Raw genomic sequence first — 7,886 nt, 5'->3', positions numbered from 1 at the left:
ACCTCTTCTAGAAGGTCTTTTTTGATCCCACCAAACCAAAGTCTTCTTATCTGCCTCTGGAATCCCATAGCTCTTTATCTGGTTGACTCCAGCCCTTCTCTCTTTCAGCCTTGTAGTATAGTTGCTTAATTACGTGTTGTTGCTCCTCTGTTAGTCTGCAAGCCAAGAAAGGAAGAGGGAGTTAGGGAGGGAGGAGGGCGGGCAGGATGGATTAAATAGGCATGACACATACTATTCACAGGTTAAATAATCATGCAACTGAACAAAAATAAAGAGCAATTAACTTGAAATAGGAGATTGGGAGACTACAGGTTGGAAATGTATATAAGTCAGGAAAAACTTCATCAGAGCTACTCAACTAGAAAAAAAAAGTTAGCCAAAGCACATAGACACTCTCTTAGAGGATGTTATTAACAGGACTAAAAACCAAACCTGTTGCTGTTGAGTTGATCCCGACTCATAGGGACCCAATAGGACAGGGTAGAACTGACTCATACAGTTTGCAAGGAGCGGCTGGTGGATTTGAACCACTGGCCTTTTGGTTAGCACCAGAGTTCTTAACCACTACGCCACCAGGGGTCTGATAGGACTAAGGGGAGTGGCTTTTGTCTGATTCTGGTGTCATGTCTGTTTCAGAACATTCGTGGTCGATTTAGCCTGGAACAGCACCCAGGAAGGAGGCCAGTAATCAGAAGACTGTTGCCCAAGGTAGCCAACACCTCTCTTGCTTCCTGTCTTTGTTCTGTTCTCTCTAGGGGCCCTGTGCAAAGCAGGACTTTTTGTTGTTTCATCCGACTGTGCAGGCTGTGATGTGGGCCTCTCAAAATCATCCTCCTCAGCTGGGCAGTGTTTCAAGGGACCAGCAAACCATTTTCCATCCCAGGAGCCAGCCTCAAAGTTAGAAAGTTCTGTGGTTTGGTTTGGATTTCGCTCATCCCTACAGAGAGCTTGGTCTGCCAATCTCTACGTACATGTCAGCGTAAATAGCAACAGATGTACCTTTAACACATAAAATCTCCATAAAATATAACAATCTCTGTTTTTCCATTTGGGATGAGTCATTAACCATATGTTTGTGATACTTTTTCATTTGTGGATCTGAGGCACACATTTTACCTTGCAGGAGACCAAGAGCTATTTCTTTTTGGGAGGTTCCTCCCTGTCTCGAGAATTGAATCAGAAATGCCTTGGTCTATTTCTGTGAGTATCTTGAATCGTTCCATGGAAAATGTATGGAATTTTCTTTACATGAGCTGCGTGGCGTGCCTGAGCTCTGCCCTTGGAACTATTCTTGGCCAGAATGTTTCCAAACTCGCTCTGGTGCTCACAGTCCTGCTCATGTGACTGCTCAGTGGCTGGCCTCTTGCAATGGAATATGCTGATTTCAGGAGAGTTTGTTTGGTTTCTGATACTTTAGAGAGAGAAATGTGGCATTTGGCAAGGCTGCAGGCAGGGAATACAGAAGTTGAGTAATTAGTGGATGTCATTTTGCCCAGAGAGAGGATCTTTTGTTTGTTTTTTCGTTCTGTGTGAAAGAGTTGTATGAATGTCTTTTCTGTAAGTAGCTCTTGAGGAATTTTTTCTCCTATCAAAATTAGTATCTTCTGGGAATTTAAATTTCTTTCTTCTAAAATAATGTTTAATCTTTAAGTATGAAAATTTTTGAAAACACACAAAATAGAGAGTATGATAGTATAATGAACCCTCATGTACCTATCACCCAGACTCAGAAATTACCAACATTTTGCCACACTTGCCTTATTTACTCCATTTCCTTTTTGTTGTTTGTTTGTTTAGTTTTAAATAGTTAGAAAAAAACCCCTGACATCATGTCTTTTCACCCTTATGCATTGCCAACTAAAAACATTTTTTTATAATACTATTATCACAACTAACAATAATAATAATAATTCCTTAAGAACATCCAATGTCAAGTCTGTATTCAAATACATATCTCAAATATATCATTTAACAGTCAGTTTGTTCAAACCAGGACCTAATCAATAATCCACATGAGGCATTTGTGTGTTTTGTCTCCTAAATCTCTTTTAAACTTAAACAATCCTCTTTTCTTTGCTTGGGTTTCCCCAAAAGCAGACCTTGTGATAATGACTTGGGTGGCAGGTATTTTATGTGGGAGATAGTACTAGGAAGCAAAACGAGGGAGTAGGAAAAGTAATACAGGAAAGGGAGAAAGGCCAAGAAAAGATGTGTTAATGGGCAGGTTATCTCTTTGGCCAACTAGGGTTTAATTCTACTTGGGATACTAAGAGGAACTGTGTAACACACATCTCAGAATTTTCCCACCAAAGGTTGGGCAAGTGGGATCTTTATCCACTAACTTCCACTGGTCATTGGTCGTTTCTGGGCTGCCCTGCTGTGTTAAGCTGAGTTCTCTGATGGAGAAAACCAGTAATATATATATATATATATAGCGAGAGATTTATATCAAGGAAACAGCTCATGCAATTGTACAGTCTGGAATGTCCCAAGTCCGTGGATCAGGATAGAGGTTTCTTCTGAGTCATGTAGCTGCAGGGGCTGGTGAATTCTGAACCCAAGATTGGCAAGTTGGAGAGTAGGGCTCTTGCTCACAGGCTGTGAGGATCAATGAATCCCAAGATCAACAGGTAAGCTGCTAGCTCAAATCTCAAGAACGGGAAGCCAGATGAACAAGAGGCAGCTACAGGATCCAGAACTAGCAAAAAGCCTTGGCAAGGCGAGCAGGAAGGAAGTAGGCAACGGGGGGCGGAGAGATGAAAGCTGAAGGGGTGGTGAGCTGCCACAGGCCACACCCCCACCAGTACCACTCAGCAGATTCCATCAGGGGGGTGGTCACATATCAAATTTCAACAAGGAAGTGACCACACACAACATTATACAACTACCAAAACACTGAGAATCGTGGCCCAGCCAAGTTGACATACAATCTTAACGATCACACCTGCATATAGACTGAGCAAACTCCTGTGGTGCCAGAGAATGGCCTGAGACAGGAGCAGAGAGACCCAGGTGACTATGGTGGGCCCTATACAGGAATGGTCCACTCTATCTGCAGGTGAACTCAGAGGTAGGCCAGGCATGGATGGAGTGGGCAAGAGTCGGCCACCTCTCCCTTCTTGTTTTCTTCTTTCGATGCCATTGACTCGTCCTGTAAAATGTCCCACATTCAGGAATTGACTTAGTGTTTCCTTGTGCTATCTTTAACTTGATCCTCTTTCCCCATGTTTTCTGTATACCGGATGTTAGATGTAAAGGCTTGGTTAGAGTCACTTTCAATTTGTTTGAGCAAGACCACATCCAAGGTGGTGTCCTTCTACAGATTTGATGAGGAAGTTCCAAGGCAGTTTAGATCAGGGAGTCCGAGACTTTAAGTTGGTGGTCCCTTATAGCAGGAGGCACTTTGGAGATTATCTAGTCCAGTTTTTTATTTTATAGGAAAATGGATTGATGCCCAGAGAGATTGCCGACCACTTCCCCAGCCACATACTGCTTTCCACATTTTTTCACATAGTTCATTTATTTGGTAACTTCCTGCAGTCTCTTCCCTGCCCAGACATTCCTCTGAAAACTCCTCCTTCATTTCATTTCCATCAATGGTCTCTCTAGTGTTTAAACCCTATTTAAATAATGTCTCTGCAGCATTTGGTATTAATAACCATACTTACCTCTTAAAATACTTGTTTTACTTGTCTTCTAGGATATCACTCTTCTCTTTGTCGTTTAACTTTGTGATTAATCTCTCTCAATCACATTCATTTGCCTCTAAAATGTAGGCATTTGCCAAGATTTGAGGGATGCTTGCCAGATAGACTACAATTTAGATCAAATTAAAAGAAGATTCCAGAAGTCAATGTATAATTCCTATACTTTTGAGAGTTAAGAGGATTGAGCAGAGATGATTCTATCGGTTCCTGAAAATGTTTCCCAACTTGGAAAGGCTGGGCATGGAGATGTGAGTGAGCCACAGAGAGGATGGGGCCACATCCCCAGGGGCCCATGCCTGACCTGTGGGTCAGCGGTAGGCACCAAGCTGGTGGAATGCCTCAGGGCTCACAAAATCCATGTTGTCTTCTCATGTTTGAGAGCATGGTGTGATGGCAAGGTTAATACAACTGAAAAATGTGAGACAATCTCTTAGGAAACAACATTGCAACCCTAGTCAACAGCAACAAACATCTGACCGTGAAAGCAAAATGCCCATGTGCTAAAGGTCATTAGAATAGCCGAAGTTCCCACTCAAATGGCTACACCACTGTAGAAGGGGAACAAAGAGAAACCTTGGGTCCTTCTTGCTTAGTCTTCTCTCTAAGAGCTGACCGCCCTGAAAAGCACTTCTAGGTATGTCTATCAAAATGCAGTGAGACAGAGTGTTCCATGTTTCTATCTCCTTCTTTACTTTTTCCAAAAAAACCTGAATGTTTAAAGTGACGCTTCAACTCCCCAGCTGAAATCCCGTGGAATGAGAGTTTAGGAGATTCTGCTCAGCCTAAACCACTGCCGTCGAGTCGATCCCGACTCATAGCGACCCTATAGAACAGAATAGAACTGCCCCATAGAGTTTCCAAGAAGCACCTGGCGGATTTGAACTGCTGAGCTTTTGGTTAGCAGCTGTAACACTTAACCACTACAAATCCATATCAGAAAGGTTGTATCTTCATTTAAAGGTGAAAATACAGTATAAGAACAGAAAATTGAGACCTAGAAAAATTATATAATGAAAACAGGGGAAATGAACCTAACATACAAGAGAGATATAATAGAGGTAAAAAAGCATAATTTGAAGTTAATTTTACACCAGAAGATATAATGAAAACTATAGAACTTCATCCCACTCCTAAGAAATGGAAAGGATAAACGAATGTGCTAAATAAGAAACAAAAGAAGATAACAAAATGAAAAGGCAAATGTCACAGGGAAGTAAAAAAACAAAGGAGAAGAACAGTATTATTACAGGACTTCAATGTATAGTAGAAGAATCAAAGCACAGATGATACTAAAAAAACTGAGTCATTAGAAAACTGTCCTGAGAAAATCACTCAGAATGTAGAAAAAAGGACAAAGGAAATAAAATGATGAGAGAGAAGATGATAGCTATGGAAATTAGGCAACGAAGATTCAGCATCTAAGTAGTCTGTGTACCTGAACAGGTCAGAAATGATAAACAAAATCATAAAAAAGGGAACATACAGGTTGTAAAAGCTCAGTATAAAAGACAAAATGAGTCAAAATTTGTCAAACCCTGAAGTCTCACCAAGCAAAAATACAGAAATTTAAAGACTAAAACGGGAAATAGTTAAGTCAGCAGAGCACTGCTAGAGACTGTAGTCAGACTAAATAAAAAAAAAATCCAGTGCCATCCGACTGATTCCAACTCATGGCGACCCCGTGTGCCACAGAATAGAACAGAGATCCATGGGGTTTTCTTGGCGGTAATTTTTACAGAAGCAGATCACCAGGCCTTTCTTCTGAGGTGCCTCTGGGTGAGTTTGAACCACCAACTTTTGATTAGTAGTCAAGTGCAAACCATTTGGCTTCCACCATCCAGGTACCCATAGTTAGACTACATAGGTTCAAATTTATTGCTACAGTCTTATGCAGATAGCATCAACCTTATAAGATTGTCATCAGAATGAAATGAGAAAATCCTAGCAAGAGTACTTAGCCTGTTGCCTGGCACATAAGAACTACCTGGTAAGAGCTATCTATTATTACAAACATCTAGCCAGAGGAAATACGTATCCAACAATAGAAATAATGAAGCTAGTCCAGAATCCACATTAGCAGTATTAGGGAATTTTATGGTTGAGTATTTCGTGAACTGCCAAGTTGTTATTCTTGTAGAGGCAAGAGAAAAAGACACTACAAAAAAAAAAAAGTAAGAATTTGGGAAGCCTATCAATTATCACCAATTAGGAGCCCTGTTGGTACAGTGGTTAAGAGATCAGCTGCTAACCAAAAGGCTGGCAGTTCGAATCCACCAGCTGCTGCTTGGAAACTCTATAGGGCAGTTCTACTCCGTCCTATAGGGTTGCTATGAGTCAGAATTGACTCAAAGGCAAAGGTTTTTTTTTTTTTAAATCACCAATTACGAGTTCATGAAAAAAGTTGCTCGCAGAAGTATTCCAGAACAGAAAAGATAAACCAAAAAGAAAGAACAGAAAACTTATAGTTTTAAAGGCTGCAAAAACATCTATAAAATTATAAAAAGTAAAAGTGTCACTTTGATGACTAAGGTGTACCTGAGCCAAAATGGTCTTTTCAAATGCCTCATAGGAATGCAAAAGCTGGACAACGAAAAAGGAAGAGAAAAGAAGAATTGATGCATTTGCATTATGGTGTTAGCTAAAAATATTGAATATACCATGGACTACCAGAAGAACCAACAAATCTGTCTTAGAGGACGTACAGCCAGAATGCTCTTTAGAAGCGAGGATGGCGAGGCTTGGTCTTGCTTACTTTGGAAATGTTATCAGGAGGAGCCAAGCCCTGGAGAAGGACATCATGCTTGGTAAAGTAGAGGGTCAGTGAAAAAAGAGGAAGACCTTCAACGAGATGGATTGACATAGTGGCTGCAACAATGGCCTCAAATATATCTACTATTATGAGGATGACACAGGATGGGGAAACATTTCATTGTGTTATATATAAGGTTGCTCTGAGTCAGAGCTGACTTGAGGGCACCTAACAACAGAGAATGAATCAATTAATCCATTTGTTCTTAATCTCTAGGAGATTCTGGGGGAAGGCATGGGCCTTCTCAGAAAAAAAAAAGCATGTATACACACCAAAAAAAAAAAAAAAAAAACCACTGCTGTTGACTAGATTCCAACTCAATAAAATAAAATTAAAAAAAATTTAGCAATGCTATATACATACACATAAAAATTTACATGACATTTTAGGTTATTCAGAAGAAACCTATGAAATCAGTCCACAGCCTCCTTTGGAACCCACAGGCCCTGTAAGACCTTGTTTTAAACATGAATCTAAGTTTAAATAACTATGACCATTGAGATTACAAAACAAAAATTAAATGTTAAATTCAGGATGGACTACGTGTATGTAATTATTATCGTATGCTACACATATACTGTAAAAATAATAATACAATATAAAAATAATAATTTGAATTTAATAGATGTTGACAAAAAGTTTACAGCAAGCAAGCAAAAAAAAAAAAAAAAAACCACACCCCCACGTAAAACCCCAAGAAGTTAAAAAAAAGTGACTGGCAGGAAGAAAAATGCATAAGTGCGTTAATGCATACATTTTCTCAATTTTTTCAGGGAAGAGATAAAAAGATATGGCAACTGCCTATGGGTTTTCGATAGGTTTAAGCAAAGACATAAAGTAACTATTAGAAAAACTGAAGACAAAAAATACACATTCCTAATAAATGGTGAGAATTAAATAAATACAGAACATTATGTATAGATTAATTAAGCATGGCAACATTTTAATAACTGTCAAATCTAGTAATGGGCATATAGTTGTTCACTGTGCTGTTCTCTCACATTTTGTATGTACTTAAAATTTTTTCATAATACAATTTTAAATAAAAAGAAAAATATACATATATAGTGAACACAGGGAGAAAAAGTCATAAAAGCTACTATAGCCTTGCAGTAATAAAACTTAAAAAATCTCAAAAGGATTAAGTCAAGTAACTTAACTGCCCCCCACCCAAATTTAAATACTCTAAAAAGTAAGACAAAGAAATTCCAATAGTCAACAACATGGTATTCATAATGTGTGGCATTCAATAAAAAATTACTAGATATGAAATGAAGCAGTTTCTGTGACCCACAATGAGGAGAGAAATCATAGAAACAGGCCTAGAAATGACAGAGCTAATGGAATTATCAGAAAAAGATTTTAAGAGA

General features: G+C 39.1%; 1 long non-coding RNA gene across 1 annotated transcript in view; it reads left to right on the top strand.

The window, feature by feature from the left end:
* The first annotated feature begins 420 nt into the window (after positions 1-420).
* The window catches only part of LOC126085420 (uncharacterized), a 120,114-nt gene continuing 112,648 nt past the window's right edge, over positions 421-7,886 (top strand). The window contains exon 1 of the long non-coding RNA XR_007519272.1: positions 421-708. This is a non-coding gene — a long non-coding RNA (uncharacterized LOC126085420). The remainder of the gene's footprint in view (positions 709-7,886) is intronic.

The sequence above is a fragment of the Elephas maximus genome, chromosome 11 (assembly GCF_024166365.1).
Source record: "Elephas maximus indicus isolate mEleMax1 chromosome 11, mEleMax1 primary haplotype, whole genome shotgun sequence".
NCBI classification, from domain to species: domain Eukaryota; kingdom Metazoa; phylum Chordata; class Mammalia; order Proboscidea; family Elephantidae; genus Elephas; species Elephas maximus.
The sequence above is the reverse complement of the archived record's forward strand: the minus strand, read 5'-3'. Positions and strand labels throughout refer to the sequence as shown.